General features: G+C 40.1%; 1 protein-coding gene across 5 annotated transcripts in view; it reads left to right on the top strand.

Annotated features, from left to right (window-relative positions):
* The window catches only part of ppfia4 (PTPRF interacting protein alpha 4), a 696,847-nt gene that overhangs the window by 234,933 nt on the left and 443,486 nt on the right, over window positions 1–18,428 (top strand). The gene's annotated exons all lie outside the window — the stretch shown is intronic.

The raw sequence follows: 18,428 nt of genomic DNA, 5'->3' as shown, positions 1-18,428 counted from the left end.
GTGACATAGAATTTATACAATCATGATGGGAGTGGATAGAGTAATTAGACAAGGTCTTTTCTCTGAGGTCGGGGAGTCCAGAACTAGAGGGCATAGTTTTAGGGTGAGAGAGGAAAACTTTAAAACGAACCAAAAGGGAAACTTTTTCACGCAAAGAGTGGTGCGTGTATGGAATGAGCTGGCAGAGAAAGTGATGGAGGCTGGTGCAATTACAACATTTAAAAGGCATCTGGATGGATCCGTGAATAGGCAGGGTTTAGAGAGATATGGGCCAAGTGCTGGCAAATACGATATCTGGTCAGCATGGACAGGTTGGACCAAAGGGTCTGTTTCCGTGCTGTTCACCTCTATGACTTGGAGATTAGGTCAGCCATTAAGTGGCATTCTATTTGCCACTCCCTCCCTCCCTCCACTGATTCACAATGGCAACAGATTAGGTGAATGGGCAACACTGTGGCAGATAGTTTTTCATACAAGCAAGTGTGAAGTTATTCATTTCAGATGGAAAAAAGATAGATCAAGGTATTTTTAGAAGGCAAAAAGTCAAATACAGTGGATATCCAATGAGATTTAGAGGTTCAGGTACATAGCTGTTTAAAATACCACAAACAGGTGCAGAAAGTATCAAGAGGGCTAATGGAATGCTGGCGTTCACATCTAACGGGCTGGGGTATAGTGATGCAGACATTATGCTGCAGTTATACTTAACCCTAGTTCAACTCTAATGAGAGTACTCGGAGTAGATCTGGGCACTGCATCTCTCAAAGGGTGTGATTGCCCCTGGAGGGAGTTCAGCACTATTTTACAAGGATGATACTTGGACTTCAGAGGCTAAAACGTCTTCAAGATATTAACAGGGGAAGACAGGGTAGATAAAGATAAAGGTTTCCACTGATTGGGGATACTATAACAGGGGAAATTGCCCAAAAATTAGGATGAGGCCATTGAGGAGAGATATTAGAAAGAACTTCTACATACAGAGAGTATTAGAGATTTGGAACTCTCCTAAAATGGTGGTCGATGCTAATTCAATTGTCAAATTTAAATCTGAAACTTCTTTTATTAAGCAAGAGCATCAAAGGATATGGGCCCAAGGAAGACATGTGGAGTTAGGCCACAAATCAGCCTCAATCCTATTGAACTGAAGAGCAGGCATGAGGGATTGAATGGCCTACTCCTGTTCCTATGTATGATATACAAATGCACTGTGCAGCTTGCCAAGGTACCTTTGACTCTGAATTTGAAACCCATGAGCTCTACCAGCCAGAAAGACCAGGGCAGCAGATAGATGGGAAAATCGCTATCTGTAAATGCCCTTCAAGCTACATGCATTGCTGACATGGAAATATATTGGTACCTTCTGAAGAGAAATTAGGAACAGGAAAAAAAAATGCTGGATTTCTCAGGAGTACCCACATTCTATGAAAGAATAACAATAGTATGCAACACATGGAAAGCATCCATTTTTAAATGGTATCTGTTCTAGAAACTGCAGGTTATAAACAAAAGACAAAGATTGCATACTCTGTGTCGCTGGTTGTTATTTTAGTCAGAATGGATTAGGATATTGAAGCCTGTGCCAAATGTAGGAAGAATACATTTGTATTCACAATCCATAACCATGCTTCACTACGGATGGAATTTCTTAATAATTACAACAAGGTTTATTTTATTCAGCAGGAAAGCCTAATGCAGTTATTGAAGCATTTGCCTTTTAAGTATTGAAAGCCTTTGGTGAGACATAAAGTCTGACAAAATCAAAAGTTAAGAATTCAGAAATTCTTGTTTCATTGGACCAGTGAACAAATAACAGTAATTGCTCTATAAAATTAATAGACTCGCAATCCAGGCTGTATCAAATACTTCAAATACACAACACAAACTCACTGTGTTCATGCAATAGCATGATGTGGCTCAGTAATTATTTTCACAAATATCCAGAAGTGGGTGGAATACTGTGTAACTGAATGAATGTAGTTTCACCAATAACTTATCCAGCTTTATGCACTTCTGATTAATTTGTTAGCATGGAAGCATAAAATATTTGTTGGCACTAATGATGTAAGAATACAAAAGGATATTTTCATTTTGAAAATGTGATCAAAGGAAGCTATGAAGAGAAAGAGGAAAAACAGTCAGTGGAAATTATTGAAAGCTTCAATGATGGTAAAACTGAATGCTCTTTCTTAAAATCATTTATGGAATGTGGGCATTGCTGATTGGCCACTATTATTTTCCATCCTTGGTTGCCCTTGAGGTGTGGTGGTGAGCGGCTGCCCTTGAACTGCTGCAGTCCATGTGCTGTAGGTTGACCCACAATAACATTAGGGTGGGATTTTGACCCAGTGACAGTGAAGGAACGGTGTTATATTTCTAAGTCAGGATGGTGAGTGGCATTGAGGGACATTTGCCGGTGGTGGTGATGTTCCCATGTATTTATTGCCCATGTCCTTATGGATGTAAGTCGTTGTGTGTTTGGAATTTGCTGAGTCAAGATCTTTGGTGAATTTCTTTAGTGCATCTTATACAAATTACATACCACTGCTACTCAGCATTAGTGATGGAGGGAGTAAATATTTGTGGATGTAGTGCCACTCAAGTGGGCTGTTTTGTCCTGGGTGGTATCAAACTTCTTGAGTATTGTTGGACCTGCACCCATTCAGGCAAGTGGAGCGTATTCCATCACACTCCTGACTTGTGCATTGTAAATGATGGACAGGCTTTGGGGAGTCAAGAGGTGAGTTACTATATTCCTAACCTTTGACCTGCTCTTGTAGCCGCTGTATTTATGTGGAAAGTTCAGTTCAGTTTAGTTTAGTTTTTGGTCAGTGGTAACTCCAAGGATGTTGATAGTTTGGTATTCACTATTGGTAACACTCATGAATGTCAAGGGTTGGTGGTCAGATTGTCTCTTATTGGAGATGTCCATAGCCTGGATTTGTATGGAATAAAATTTCCTACCCAAGCCTGGATATTTTCCTGATCATGTTACATTTGAACATTGACTGATTCAGTATCTGAGGAGATGCGGGTGGTGCTGAACATTGTGTAATCATCAGTGCACATTCTCGCGTCTGACCTTATGATGAAGGGAAGGTCTTTAATGCAGCTGAAAATGGTTGGGCCAAGAGCACAACTCTGAGAAACTCCTGCAGAGATGTCCAGGAGCTGAGAATGGAGAAGCCACTTCCAAGAAATAGTTTAGCTGTGTTCATCAATTGTAATATCCTTTAACAATTGTTCAAGTTGCTTTTATGTCATTTGTATGAACATTCTGACAGGGAATAGCGTCAGCTGTGTAACATTTCCAAATGCACAGGTCAGTCTCAGTATAATATGTAGTAATTGGAATGATGGCTCTCACCAGGTGAAAACAACACATGCTACAGAGTGGATCTGGGATTCAAACTGTTGGGTCCTTAGATATGAAAGGATGACCCCATGTCCTAAAGAACTGACGACCTGCTAATTTAACAAAAATGCAAGTTCTGAATGTAAAACAGTGTGTTGCAATTTTACTTTTATAATATTATTCAAAGTCGTGAAGGGAGGAAAATGGAGGCAGAGTCATTGAATATTTTTGAGGTAGATAGATTCTTGGAAGGAATGTGGAATTGTGGTCACAATTACTTCGCCATGATCCTATCAAATGGTGGAGCAGAGTCAATAGCCGACCCCTGCTCCTAATTTGTATATTTTCTCTCAGTTCGGATGTTAGCTTGGGATGATATGTATTGAAAGCCCTTTACAAATTATTGATCTTGAGTAAATTTATACTGCAGTGTAAAGTAGATCAAGAAGGCAAGAGGTCAGGATTGTCCTCCCCATTTATCTCTTCGGCACACTTGCCTACAATACTGAAAAAGTGATGATTAAAAATAGGCTTTTACAGATTGCATACTTTATGCGCAATTTTCATATTTATCTTGGAGTAACAATAGAGCTTTCTTGCACATTGTATCAGAACTGCTTTGAAAGATTTATTCTGGTCTGTCAGAAATCTCCTAGAATTGGAAATTAAGAATGAATTTGTTCTTGTCCAGTAGATGTTACATTAATTTGCGTGCATGGTGCTAGTTTGAAGCCCTTCAGATATTCAGCTTATTCGTTCTCTTGGAAATCAGTCATGTTTTCAAAAGCACTCCAGACCAGAGCTTATAGGCATCAACTTGATGCAAGTTGTGTCAGGTGCTTTAAGCTGTCATTGCCCATCAGTTGGTAAACCTGCTTAAGTAAGCAATTTAGTCATGTCAAATTGGCATTTTATTGTTGAATGCCATAGGGAGTAAGAATATTGAGGAGGATTTTGTAATATGTAGTGATAGATGATTGGTTATAAAGTCCTGTTCCGTATCCTTTTCTAACTATTCTTTGTGTTACTCCCAGCACAGCTCAGGTGCCCCTCCCTGTGGAAGTAAACATGATTTCACAATGTGTCTTTTGGGCCCAAGTCCATGGTTTATTAGTTCTGAATGTTTTATGATTAGATTCCCTACAGTGTTGGAAACAGGCCCTTCGGCCCAACAAGTCCACACTGACTCTCTGAAGAGTAATCCACCCAGACCCATTTCCCTCTGACTGATGCAACTAACACTACGGACAATTTAGCACGGCCAATTCACCTGGCCTGCACATCCTTGGAGTGTGGGAGGAAACCGGAGCACCCGGAGGAAACCCACGCAGACATGGGGAGAACGTGCAAGCACCATACAGACAGGTGCCTGAGGCAGGAATTGAACCCGGGTCTCTGGAGCTGTGAGGCAGCAGTGCTAACCACTGAGACACCTGCCGCCCATTACGTTCCATAGCACTATTGTCATGAGTCATTTTGGGGAAAGAGATATTAAATTAATCTGGAAAGACTAACTGGCATATTTATCTTTGTGCTGTCAACAAGGGAGGACATTTGAATCTAAAATCTACAAAGTAAGCTCGTGTTAAAGCAATGAATTAGTCTCTTTCCAAGATTTAATTAACTAATAGCAGAAATAAATTAGATTACTTTGTTTTTACCTTGAAAACTGACAATGCTATGCCAAACTCTGACAACAATGACTGCAGATGCTGGAAACGAGATTCTGGATTAATGGTGCTGGAAAAGCGCAGCAGTTCAGGCAGCATCCGAGGAACAGCAAAATCGACGTTTCGGGCAAAAGCTCTTCATCAGGAATAATCGGGCTTTTGCCCAAAACGTCGATTTTACTGTTCCTCGGTTGCTGCCTGAACTGCTGTGCTTTTCTAGCACCACTAATTGTCAGCTTTCAGTCTTAAAACCCAAGTGAATAGGTGCTTGACTTGGCCTCAGGTTTCCTGCAGTAAAATAAAAGTGAGGTTAGATGTTGAATGCAAACCTTGACCCAGAATGTAAGCATGTGTCCATACCTAGGGAGCGGGTGCAAGGGAAACTTTATCCAGGAAATTGATAGTTTATGTTGATCTGACCTTTACAAGACAGGGGAGTTTGGAAATGGATTAATGTTTAAATTAAGTTATTTATTTCAGTAGGCTACAGTTACTGAGGGAAAGAATTTATTTGACCAAGCATTGAAAGTATGTATTGCAACAAGAACAACATTTTTGTTAAATTATAGGTCAGATTTCAAGCACCAGCCTTTGATCCATTTAATGTATTTCCTTTGGTGCAGGTTTAATTTAAATGAGGTTTAATTTAAATGAGCACACCAGTGTGCTTGATTCTTAACCATGGTTAAGAAATGGTTTCAGGGTAATGAGGGTTAGGCAATAAATGCTGAGCTATCTTACATACAAGCATATATATATGAAAAACACCTGATCATAACCAAAACATACACTGTCTTAGTTTAAATCGGTGGAGTGAGTTGTAAAATTGGCCTTATGTGCAGTATTCATATATTGTAGGGAAAACTGAGTATGGGAATAATTTCAGGAAGATGTTGTAGAACACTTCATTTAACAAAATAACAATGTCTGATAGAAGGAATTTGGATCCCTGAGCAAACATGATGAAATAACTTCACGGTGACCAGTATCCAGTCACCAAGTCACCCTTTCTTTACATTTGCATATTAGTTGACATTGTTTCGGCTTCCTCAGAGCCAGCTCTCAGAGTGAACAGAATCTCTGTCACTCGTATTTCTGTCAGCCAAGATTCCCTGATCAGGACTGTTAATCTGGTCCAATCAGGGAACCCATATTCTATGAAGTCCAGCTGGCTGACCTCGTTCCAGTCACTACACACGAGGTACTCTACTCTCAAGTAAATGACATCTTATGACACATGAATAGAAATTGCTGGAAAAGCTCAGCAGGTCTGGCAGCATCTGTGGAGAGAATCAGAGTTAATGTTTTGGGACAAGTGACCCTCAGAACAGCATCCTCAGTTCTTTCAGTTTTTATTTTATGTAAAATTTTGTATCGTTTTGATGGTGATGGGTTGAGGCTGGAGAGTGTTGTTGTAAATGCAGTGATATTCTGTATTCTGTGTTCTCCCTTTGCTGAACTAGATTATTGATTTATCTTGTTTAACCTGTGTTTTTTTTTGTACCTGTTTAATTCCTAGCAGCTACATTCTTGCAAGCTGGGCTTTGTGCCCTGGGCCAACACGGTCAGTTAGCACCTCACCATGTTCAGATTGTAAGCTGTTAAGTGGTGCAGCAGCAATAACACAACATCACATTTTATTTTTATCTTTGGACAAACTGCCTCGTGCATAACTTTCAAATTAAGCTTTTTTGCTTTTTCTCTTGCTGCTGGTTTGCAGAGCTGAAAAATTGGTTACTCTGTAAAGTAGTGGTTGCCTTTTACATTGACCATAGCTTGCCTAAAAAAAATTGCAGGCAATAATTTAACCTGTCCTTATCCTACTTAATTACAAAAATTGATGTTTTTTTGTTAAGATTTGCCAAGTGTAAACCATTCCAAGTTCTGTCAATGAACCTATTGATTTGAAATATTGTCAAGTATTGGCAAACATGGAAGCCACTTTGCAAGCAGTCCCACAAGAAGCAATGAACTCATGACCTGTACGTTTGATTTTGGCCATTGTGGTTGAGGGAGAATTACTGGAAGAAATAATATTTGAATATCTCAGTGGGATCTTTGAAGTCACTTCACAAAGTCAGACAGCACCTTGGTTTATGAACCCAGAGTTTCTAATCAGGTTCAGAAACACTCTTTCTGGTCTTGATTTGACAAGAATGTACATGTTTACGCTGAGAGGAGTTTTACGTGTGAATGTTTCGGCCAGTTGCTTGCTCAGTTGAGGTAGTCTTGTCCAGGTCAGGATCCTACACTGCCAGAGTCAAGTGGATCAGTGTGGAAAATCACACCTCTTTCTTTTTCGTACCAAATTCCTGCCATATTTCAGGATTTTAAGGACCTGCAGCAAATTTCTCAGCCATTGAGAGAAGGTAAGCACATGGGAAGGTACGCTGTGTGAGATTAGGGTGACAAGTGGGTGAGCTCTAGCTGCCTGACAAAGGAGCAGCGCTCTGAAAGCTTGTACTTTCAAATTAACCTGTTGGACTATATCTTGGTGTTGTGTGATTTTTAACTTTGTCCACCCCAGTCCAACACCAGCCCCTCCACATCAATTTTATCAGGAATGACTCCTTCCTTTACATTTGACACCATTTCAAAACTCAAAGAAAGGTTACTGTAAGTTAGGGATTGGATCCTAGTTTTATTAACAAGGGTCATTCAGGCAATAATTGTAGACAGCAAATGTACAATTGTGCACATACTCTGTAAAGAAAGTCCCCATCTAGTTTGTTAATTGGTGATGCTTTTATTTTGGGAATGGGGTCAACTGCTTCTAAAGAAAACATTTATGTTTCATTTTAAACACATCTTTGTTTATCTGGACAATTATTTTAAAGCCTTAGGTAGTACTGAAGAAAAGAGGGAAGAAAGCAAGTGACATTTGTGTTTTCACCAAATGATCACTTCCCCTGAGAACTACCTGAGTAAAACTGCTGTTTTGCCTACTACATTGAAATGCTGTTTCTGGTATTTGACCCAAAGTCATGTTCACATTTATGTCATTACATCTTCACCTAACCTCTGGCACTTTCCTTCCCGGTAACCCTGCCCCACACAGTTCACCGAAGCACTACCTCTCCAAAACCTACCAATTTACCACAATACCCCTCCAGTCCTCTTCTCTTGCTGAAAAACTCTTTTCCTTTTAGCATCAGACCTTTCCTGACATTGACATAAATTCCACTTTCTTTAACCCTCAGCCAAATTTAGCAAATTTCTGCGTTGCCCCTGCAGGTGCAGAATTCTTGATTTTGTCAGCGGCATTCAATGATTTGTTTGAATAGCAAAAATCAGGAGGCAGAGGTGAAGTAGAGGACCAGGTAAGGTAGTGGCTTTCAACTGGTGTGCCACGGTGAGGTGAGAAGTGTGCGGCACTGTTTTTTGGAGGCTGCACTGTTTTACCTGAGCATTGAAGACCTGTCTGTGGTTCTGATCTCCTGAGCCCTGTGTATCTCTACTATTGAAGACAGCATCTGCTGCCACCAAGTACCTCTATCAATTGCGCATGTACAAGTCTCTAGAGTGTTGCATGTGTGGACTCCTGATACCGCACATGCATACAAAGTAAGTGGGTGACCTGTGGAATTGCTTGTCTCATTAAAGTGTACCTTGATATTGAAAAGATTGGGAGCCGCTGAGGTCAGGGGTCTGTGCTAATTTTAATTCTTGTCAACTATATGTTGCCCTGAAAACACTGAGAGGAACCCTGAAACACTGCTGTTTCCTAAAAAGCAAAATCTTCTTTCACTACTTGGTTTGAGGATATCCAAATTGAATTGTTTGCATGTCAATGTCTCTCGGCCATGTAATGATGGGCACACTCAACAAAATATGGCACCTGAGCTTGTGACTTACCTTGCTAAGGAGAAGGGCTTTGTTGATATAGTGGAGCACAAGCAACATGCCACATCTATTCAGATATGTTTTCTGTATTTTTTGATTAAATAATCCGCTTTATCAATGAAAAACTGTTCATTCCTGTTACGGTGTTATAAAGCTAAGTTGTGTGTGTAACATTCATTTTGTGGAAAGAAACAAGAGAACCATTAAAGGTTCATTTGTTTGGCAAGAGAGGTTTTCCATTTTTGTTGGAAATCTTATAGCATCAACACGTCCACCCTGGAACTATGTAACTGGAGTTACAGGGTCATAAGAGATGTACAGCATGGAAGCAGTTTCTACTTGTCCATGCTGACCAGATATCCCAGCCTAATTTAGTCTCATTTGCCAAAACTTGGCCCATATACCTCAAAACCCTTCCTATTCATATGCCCATCCAGATGCCTGTTAAATGTTGCAATTGTACTAGCCTTCACCACGGTGGGGTGACACGGTGGCTCAGTGGCAAGCAGTCGTGCCTCATAGCGCTAGGGACCAAGGTTTGATTCAAGCCTTGGGCGACTGTTTGTGTGGAATTTGCACGTTTTCCCCTGTCTGCATGGGTTTCCTCTGGGTGCTCTGGTTTCCTCCCACGATCCAAAGATGTGCAGGCTAGGTGAATTAGCCATGCTAAATTGCCCATCATGTTCAGGGATGTGTAGGTTGGGTGCATTAGTCATGGGTAAATGTAGGATAACTGGGTAGGGGAATGGGTCTGGGTGGGTAACTCTTTGGGGGTTAGTGTGGATTTGTTGGGCCGAAGGGCCTGTTTCTATACTGTAGGGATTCTATGATTCATTTCCTCTGGCAGCTTATTCCATACACACACCACCCTCTGTGTGAAAAAGTTGCCCCTTAGGTCCCTTTTATATCTTTCCTCTCTCACCATGGTTCTGGACTCCCCCACCCCAGGGAAAAAACTTTGTCTATTTATCCTATCCATGCCCTTCATGATTTTATAAACTTCTATAAGGTCACCCTTCAGCCTCTGACGCTCCAGGGAAAACAACCCCAGCCTCTCCCTGTAGCTCAAATCCTCCAACCCTGGCAATGTACTTGTAAATCTTTTCTGAACCCTTTAAAGTTTCAAAACAACCTTCTGATAGGAAGGAGTCCAGAATTGCATGCAATATTCCAAAAGTGGTCTAACCAATGTCCTGTGCAGCCGCAACATGACCTCCCAACTCCTATGCTCAGTACTCTGAACGATAAAGGAAAGCATACCAAATGCTGCTTTCACTATCCTATCTACCTGTGACTCTACTTTCAACGAGCTATGAACCTGCACTCTCAGGTCTCTTTGTTTTTCAACACTCCTTAAGACCTTACCATTAAGTATGTAGGTCCTGCTCTGATTTGCTTTTCCAAAATGCAGCACCTTGCACTTATCAAAATTAAACTCCATCTGCAACTTCTCAGCCCATTGGCCCATCTGACCAAGATCTTGTTGTAATCTCAGGTAACCTTCTTCGCTGTCTACTACACCTCCAATTTTGATGCCATTTGCAAACTTACTAACTATACCTCCTATGTTCACATCCAAATCATTTATGTAAATGACTAAAAGTAGAGGACCCAGCACCAATCCTTGTGGCACTCCACTGGTCACAGGCCTCCAGTCTGAAAAACAAGCCTCCACTACCACCTCTGTCTTCTACCTTCGAGCCAGTTCTGTATCCAAATAGCTTGTTCTCCTTGTATTCTAATCTTGCTAACCAGTCTCGCGTGGGGAACCTTGTCATTAGCCTTAACCAAAATCAGCCTTTGCTGTTCTTCTTGGTTTATGAACGAAGCGAGCCCTTGAGAATTAAACTGCCCTAATCATGTACTTTGTACTGGCGCAACTAGGTCAGTATCTTTGCCGATAGTAGTTTGAAACAGTTGGCTAACAGTATTGACCAGGATATGTGCTGGCTTCAGGTAGCCTTGCTGCGGTATATTGACTTCTGTTGACAAATACATCTAAACTAATTATGGTCAACTGTATGGAAAGAAACCAACCCAGGCATGTCCATAATATCTTCTCTCAATGGTGCAGCAAACAATTGAATGTTTACTCTTCTGTAATGTTGTCAAAACCTGGATAGTTAACATTGTAGTGTTCTAAACTTCTTAGACTCTTACAAGCTTTTGAGAGTTGTGTTCCATCAGCTCTGTGAGCCTGTTATTTACTAATAGCCAATGGAATGGGGAACTCTGGATGGAGTTGTATCTCCTTGAAGCTCTGGAATTTCTTTCCTAAACGTTGTTACCTCTCTGCTTCATTAACAACATCAATAAAATCTGCTACTTCAACTAAACTTTAGGTTTCTTCTCCTCATGTTATCACCTTTGGATCTGTGTCAGTACTTGTTTGATTGCTGGTGATTTGAGGCATGAGCTCCTGTGAAACCCACAAGTGCAAGTTTTTATTTGTCATTATTTATGAATTTGTGCAAATAAGATTGCAATATTCTTCCCTGTTATGAAGTAAAATTCTTGTGTTCTTACGTTACAAAAGAATTGTAGTGATGATTTTCTGTGAAATGTTTGGTTTGTCCAATAGCATTCAATGTGCATTAAAGGACATATTCCAAAAGATTGTTTGTCATCAAGACAATTTTTTTTATTTCAAAAATATACTTTATTCATAAAATGATTTGATGGTCTGTACATTTGATCATGCCATACATATGTCCACATTTACAAACACAGATTCGAATTTATCCTTGTCATTTACAATCCTGTGCATTTTTCAATCTTGTACATATATTTGGCTGAGGCATCAGCAGAGCCCAAAAAAACGTCCGCATGGGCCCCCTGTTCTTCTTTAGGCAGGCCGATCTTACACGGTGGTCTTTCCCCACTGCGCCTTGGCGGCAGCTGCCCCAAGCTTCAGCGCGTCCCTCAACACGTAGTCTTGGACCTTGGAATGTGCCAGTCTGCAACACTCGGTCGGGGTCAACTCCTTCAGCTGGAAGATCAACAGGTTTCGGACCGCCCAGAGAGCGTCCTTCACCGAGTTGATGATCCATCAAGACAATTGGATGGGTAGGAGTGAATTCTGGGACAGTAAATCAGCTTAGACACTTGGTTATGTTAGGTGAGTGTACAATTCACAGACACACAGTATCGTCAATGAGACTTTGGTGCCTGACACCTTCCATATCATGTAATTAAAACCTTGGACTGTACAACTTTCTTTATCAGCCAACCAACTGAAGAGCCTGGACTAATATTTCATAAACTGTCAAGATAAACAAAAGTAAAGCAAATAGTAAATTAAATAATCATGATTGTAGTCATGCAAATGTGGCTCTTAATGCCTTAAGGTAACAAGACAAAGGGAATTCTGCAGGAGCGATGTTCCATAATTTTGAGATGATGTAATAAGTGTTGAATACAAGGGATGGACTTGGCTTTATTTTGAGTGTTCTTTTGTGGATCAACATGCTTATGCAAGATTTTGTTTTAAAAATTAAATTCCTATTAATATAAAATGTTGGCAGCATTAATTGACACAACAGCTAATTGAATATTTGGGTGTCATTATCATTTCCCATTTTTTATTTTCCTCCCTCATTGAAACATACTGCCTGAGAAGATGGGTAATGGTAGAAATTGGAGTGGTAATTCAAGTGTTGGAAGATGCCCCAAAATATCCTGGATATTATCCTCCAAACTGGTTTTCTCTCCCTGACATTACACATTCCTATTACTTAGACCTAGCCCTCTGGACGCTGCAGTACAAAGCATCTAAGTCATGAACAATTCAATTACATAGCAATTTCAAACACAATAATTTGATAACTGTTTGGTTAACATAATCATGTTAACTAAAAATATTAACACTATTGGTAAAGAGGTTTTTACGATTAGCTAATGTTAGCTTCGCAATACTGAAAATACATTTGGAAAACATAAATGCAGAATACGTTGGGAAGATCATAATAGCACACCTTTCGTTGTGCAGATCAGGTATTGGAGCTTGGAAACCAAGAAGAAGAATTGTGGGAGGTTGGACTATGGTGGAAGATGAAGAGTAACAGAGAAGTTGGTCATAGATCTTCAAATGTGTTTGCTGTCAATTGTAATGAGCTACTTTACAGAATTGGCAAAAGTGGTTGTTCCATTACTAGATCGTCTTCCAATGGTAGGGCCCGACAGGGACTCTTCCATCCACTGTTGAAGTTCACCAGACTGGCCCTGGCAAAAGATCTGAACTTTGGTTCTCATGTTGTTCCATTGGAAACCATTGTTGTAGAATCCTGTTGTGTGTATGTTGTCATGTTATGCATTTAGTATGCATTAAAGAAAATAGAAATTAAAGAGATTGTTTTTTATCAAGACAAATAGATATTGGAGTGAGTTATAGAGCAGTAAATCAGCTCAGGCAAACAGTCATGTTATGTAAGTGTAATATTTAAAGCCACGCAAGTATCATCAGTGAGGCTTTGGTGTCTGGTACCTTCCATGTCATGTGATTAGAACCTTGGCCTGTACAACTCAATTGATTTTCATGTTATCAGTTGACTTGAAATGTGCAATCTGAAGAAAAGAGACATTAGTTGCATATGGACTGTGAACACATCTTGCAATGTTTTAATGTGTTCACTTCACTCCTGCAACTTGTACTGTGACATGCAGAATTTTTTTTCATGTGCAGTTTTACTTTGTACAAATGACCTTCTTCCAATTTCTGAGTATATATCTCTTCATCTTGTCCAAGTGAAATTCACCTGTGAGCTAAAACAGATCATTGCGTGTTTTTCAGTCTTTTTGGATAATGAATTGAAATTGATATAGTCAGTAAAGCAGAACATGAGTTAAAGTGACCTTTACCAGTGTTTTGTCCAATATGATCTAACAGATGGCAAACTTTTCTGCTTCTCTCCATGTATGTTGCAAAATGGGTGTTTTTCTGATTTTGTTAACAACACTGTGTGATGTTGTTAGAGCTTTTTGATCTCAGGCCAAAGTTTCTGAACAGCTCCATCTGCTGTATGAGCTTATATTTCATTTATTTTGTTTAAATCACAGTTTCAGCTTTGGTAGACAGTGTAGTGGGTGGATCTGAAATTTCTCCTTTCATCCTCTTCAGGCCTTCCAATTGGTGCTGAGTTGGACTTCAATTGTCACAGTCCTTAGCTAATGAACTCCCTCCTTCAGACTGTTTGCCTCATGACCATGCTCCCTTTTAAAGTGTCAGTTGAAAGCCTCCCTCTTTGTCCAAGCATTTGGTCACCTGGTTGAGTAACTGAGAGTTCCTTGGTGCTCAATTTTGACTGATAATGTTGTGAGGGAAGATTTTAAGAAATTAAACGTCCTGGCTTGTCATTGGAAATATTATTATGTTGGAAATGACATAACTGCAAAGAAAAGCCAAAATAAATAATATTTGAAATAAAAGTGGAGAGTGCTGGCAGGTGGGACTAGATTGGGTTGAGATATCTGGTCAGCATGGACGGGTTGGACCGAAGGGTCTGTTTCCATGCTGTACATCTCTGACTCTATGATTCTTCATCATGTGCAGGTTCCTTCATGTTCTGGGTGATTCTAGGAGCCTGTGTCTGTGCTGGGCTGGCTCAAGCAGTCAGCAGCACTGAACATTGCAGATGCTTGCCATGGTCAGCTTGTCAGCCTGTTGTGCAGGAGTGTGACATCCAGGCTCACAGAACTGAAAGCTTAGTTACATGTCAGCAGTTTTTCAGTCAAGCAATCATATATTGGAGGGTGGGCAATAAATACCATCAATAACGCTCCTGACCCAAGAATAGTCCAAATAAAAATGCATTTACTCATTAACATTTCTTCTGCTTATTGTTTATTGAGTTCTGTGGACATTTGATCTTTCTGTGGTGACAGGAATTCTCTATGGGTGCTGTGTCAATGCATATATAAGCAGGATTCTCTGAAAAGCCTATTGGCCCAAATGTTTAAGTCTCTGGATTGTTGAAACCCTTTGGAGGTCTTGAAGGACAGACCAATGTGGGAGTTCCCCAGGAACTTTGAATGTCCAAAGAGCAATGTCTCTTCTCCCGGGATCTTCTGTGCCTCCAACTATGGATTAGAGACAGTTCCAATATGTGTAGCTCTGTCGTTACTCAGGAAACGTTTGGTAGAAAAAAACCTAACTCTTAAATCTTGAATAATTCCATAACTGAAAAGTGCCAACACCACCATCCCCCCCAACCTTCCCAACTACAGTCCCTGACCGCAATGATTGTCACACACCCCACAAGCTCACTAGATTACTGGTCATGTTCAACTACTGTCTGCCCTCTGGCCACTGCTGAACTGGGCACTTCTGATTGCACTCCCCTTCTTAACCCCTCAAACCCCAAAATGATCACTCACTGCTGGGGCCACTCTCATGGTCTCCCATCCCCTGTCTGTTTCCCCCAAACCCCTGACTGTTTTTCTTAGCACTCCCCTCGGCCTGCTCCCTTGACCTCCCTACCTGCTTCACCTGGACAACCCCTCTCTCCCCACCTACTTCCTACTAACTCTCTGCCTTTTTCCAATATACATATTCCACAATATAAATAGTGAGTTATGAACCAAATGCACTCCATGCAAGTGTGGAAAATGCAGTTTCAATAATTCACAAAAAGACTTGTAGTTATGGAGCAGGTGGGACTTGAACCTGAAATTTCTAGAATAGAGCACAACCACTGTGCAACTTTTTTAAAAAATCAGCATGACATTGTATAAATAGTTGAAGTGATAAAAAATTGAATGGTAATTAGAAAAGTTTGGACATCTCTAATAAAGAGCTGGCATGGACATGATGGACTGAAAATTCTCCTATTATGTATCATTCAGTGATTCTGTGAAAGAATAACTAAATCTGTGTTAAATAGCCTTGATCTGAAATGTTGTATAAGATTGTTGTGTTTTGAGAATATCTCTTTAAGATGAAGTGGAGGAACGAAGAGTGTTATACTTTAAATTGTTTTTAAATTCCCTGATAGATTGAAGTTGGATTCTACAGAGTAGTAAATTAGTATTTCGACCTACAAGACCCATGTAAGTCACATTGAAACAGAAATTGGTTTTAAGAGGGGAAGAATCCATAACACATGTAGGATTGATTTGCAGGTTTTCCTAAAACATATCTGAATTTCATGACAGTTCTGCATAAAGCTGCATGAATCTGAGTGAGAGCAGAGAGATTGAGCAACAGAGATTTGTTGCCTGTACATGCAGAATGTGGTGGGAGATTGCAGAATGTAGTTGAGAGTTTAGATGAAAGATAGTCTAGCTTTGGTGAAAGGGAGCTGCATTTTGTTCCTCCTGGCATTTGGTAGGCTTTCCTTTATTGGTCAGAGTATGGAGTATAGGAGTTGGGAGGTCATGTTGCGGCTGTACAGGATGTTAGTTAGGCCACTTTTGTAATATTGTGTGCAATTCTGACCTCCTTCCCATTGGGAAGGATGTTATAAAATTTGAAAGGGTTCAGAAAAGATTTATGAGGATGTTGCCAGGGTTGGAGGATTTGAGCTATCGGGAGAGGTTGAATAGGCTGGGGCTGTTTTCCCTGGAGCGTTGAGGCTGAGGGGTGACCTTAGAGAGGTTTATGAAATCATGAGGGTCATGGATAGGATAAATAGAGAAAGTCTTTTCCCTGGGGTGGAGGAGTCCAGAACTAGAGGGCATAGATTTAGGGTGAGGGGAGAAAGATATAAAAGAGACCTAAGGGGCAACGTTTTCACGCAGAAGGTTGTGTGTGTATGGAATGAGCTGCCAGAGGAAGTAGTGGAGGCTGGTACAATTACAACATTTAAAAGGCATTTGGACGGGTATATGAATGGGAATGGTTCAGAGGAATATGGGCCAAGTGCTGGCAGGTGGGACTAGATTAGGTCAGGATATCTGGTTAGCGTGGACGATTTGGACTGAAGGGTTGTTTGCATGCTGTACATCTCTATGACAATGACTCTGATGTGTCACAGATTGGAAATTTGGAGTTGCCTACCTTAAGGATAAAGAAATCAAGCCCTGGTATGCTGAGAATCCACCTTGGACTCATTTCTGGAGAATGATGACTTAAGAGATAAAGTATGACTGCAGAGGAGGATTTTTGATTATTTTAGAAGTTTATGGGGAACTATTTTGTAGTTCAAAATATAAAGCCTACTGAAATAGTATTTAATGTTTCTTTTAGTTTTTTTATAGTTAAGAGTTTTAAAACTTGAAATCTTATTATATGATTCTTTCAGCGAATTGCTGCAAGCTTGGGTCTCTTTTTAAACAGCTGTTATTAGTCTCCATATTAATCAACACTGAGCCTCAGTTCAGCTTTTAAATGGATCACTGTTAGCTGTTTGCAAATTTAAAAAAATTAAACTTGTGTGAATTGTACGTTTGTTGCTCAATCCTGCTGGTTGTTTGAATTGCCTTTGGCTGGGCATTTTCTTATTGATGAAGTTGTTAAATTATGACCTGTTTAAGTGATATCGTAGCAGATGGAGAGTTTTGCAGTTTATTGTTAATATACAACAACAGCAATGAAACGTAGTAATAAAATGCAACTAAAAATGAACTACTGACGTTCAGAATTAATAATGAGAAGCTTGTTCATAGTGTTCATAGAAAGTAAATTTAGATCTATCTGTTACAGTCTGGTTACTATTTTTGCATTATATGTGACGATTGGCAGTCATTTGCATATTCCTGTCAGAGGTGTTAACTGAACAAATATTCACATAATTTTCTTTGTATCCCATGCAAGCATGTTAATTCTCATTTTGTTTTCTGATGAAGTTTCTGGCATAATGACAGGCAATTGCATTGAGTGAATATACGCATAACGTGTCCTGTTTGACGTTGAGATTGAGGCAAATAGGCCCAGCAATTGTATTCTGAGTTCAGGACCGTGCAGTCCTAAGTCATGATGATCCACATTTTGATGCTGATGTAAACCTGTTTAGCTGATAGCATTCTGGCTTGGCAGGGACCCTGAAAGAATCGCCCTGTTCTTCACTTTTCAACCTTGAGAGAAGAGGCTTCTTGTGTCACTGGATTTGATTGAACTTCTTGAAAGTCTTGAGAAACAAACTAAATACTCAAGGATTGTGAGAATCCATCTGTCATGGTTTTAAAGTGCTATAGTGTTTTTATTTCTGTAGGAATGGGTATTAGTAGACTGTTAAATTTCATTATTCAAGACCTTTCTGAGTATATAAAATATGGAGCTGCTGCAGGACCTGGATGCATTTTATTTCCAGGGAAAAAAAATTGACTGACGTGACTTGATTATTCAGTGGTTTATTGCATACTTAATATAGGACTGTGTATATTTTTGGTTTGACGAATTCAGATGTATATTCGGACTGTGTGTTGCTCCTGATGCTTCTAAAAATATGGAAATCTACTCTTACAGTAAAGCCTTTTGAATCCCTCGACCTGAGATGCGATGTGTTTCTGCCAGAGCAATGTGTTTCAGTGTCAATGTCCTTCTGTAGAATTAGCAGCGTTATGGGAGCAGTTAAACACAGAGCTCGACGGTAATGTTTGAAATGAACTGTCACTCTGCTTGTCCCAGG

The sequence above is a fragment of the Chiloscyllium punctatum genome, chromosome 45 (assembly GCF_047496795.1).
Source record: "Chiloscyllium punctatum isolate Juve2018m chromosome 45, sChiPun1.3, whole genome shotgun sequence".
Classification (NCBI taxonomy): domain Eukaryota; kingdom Metazoa; phylum Chordata; class Chondrichthyes; order Orectolobiformes; family Hemiscylliidae; genus Chiloscyllium; species Chiloscyllium punctatum.
This window is presented reverse-complemented; position numbering and strand designations above follow the sequence as displayed.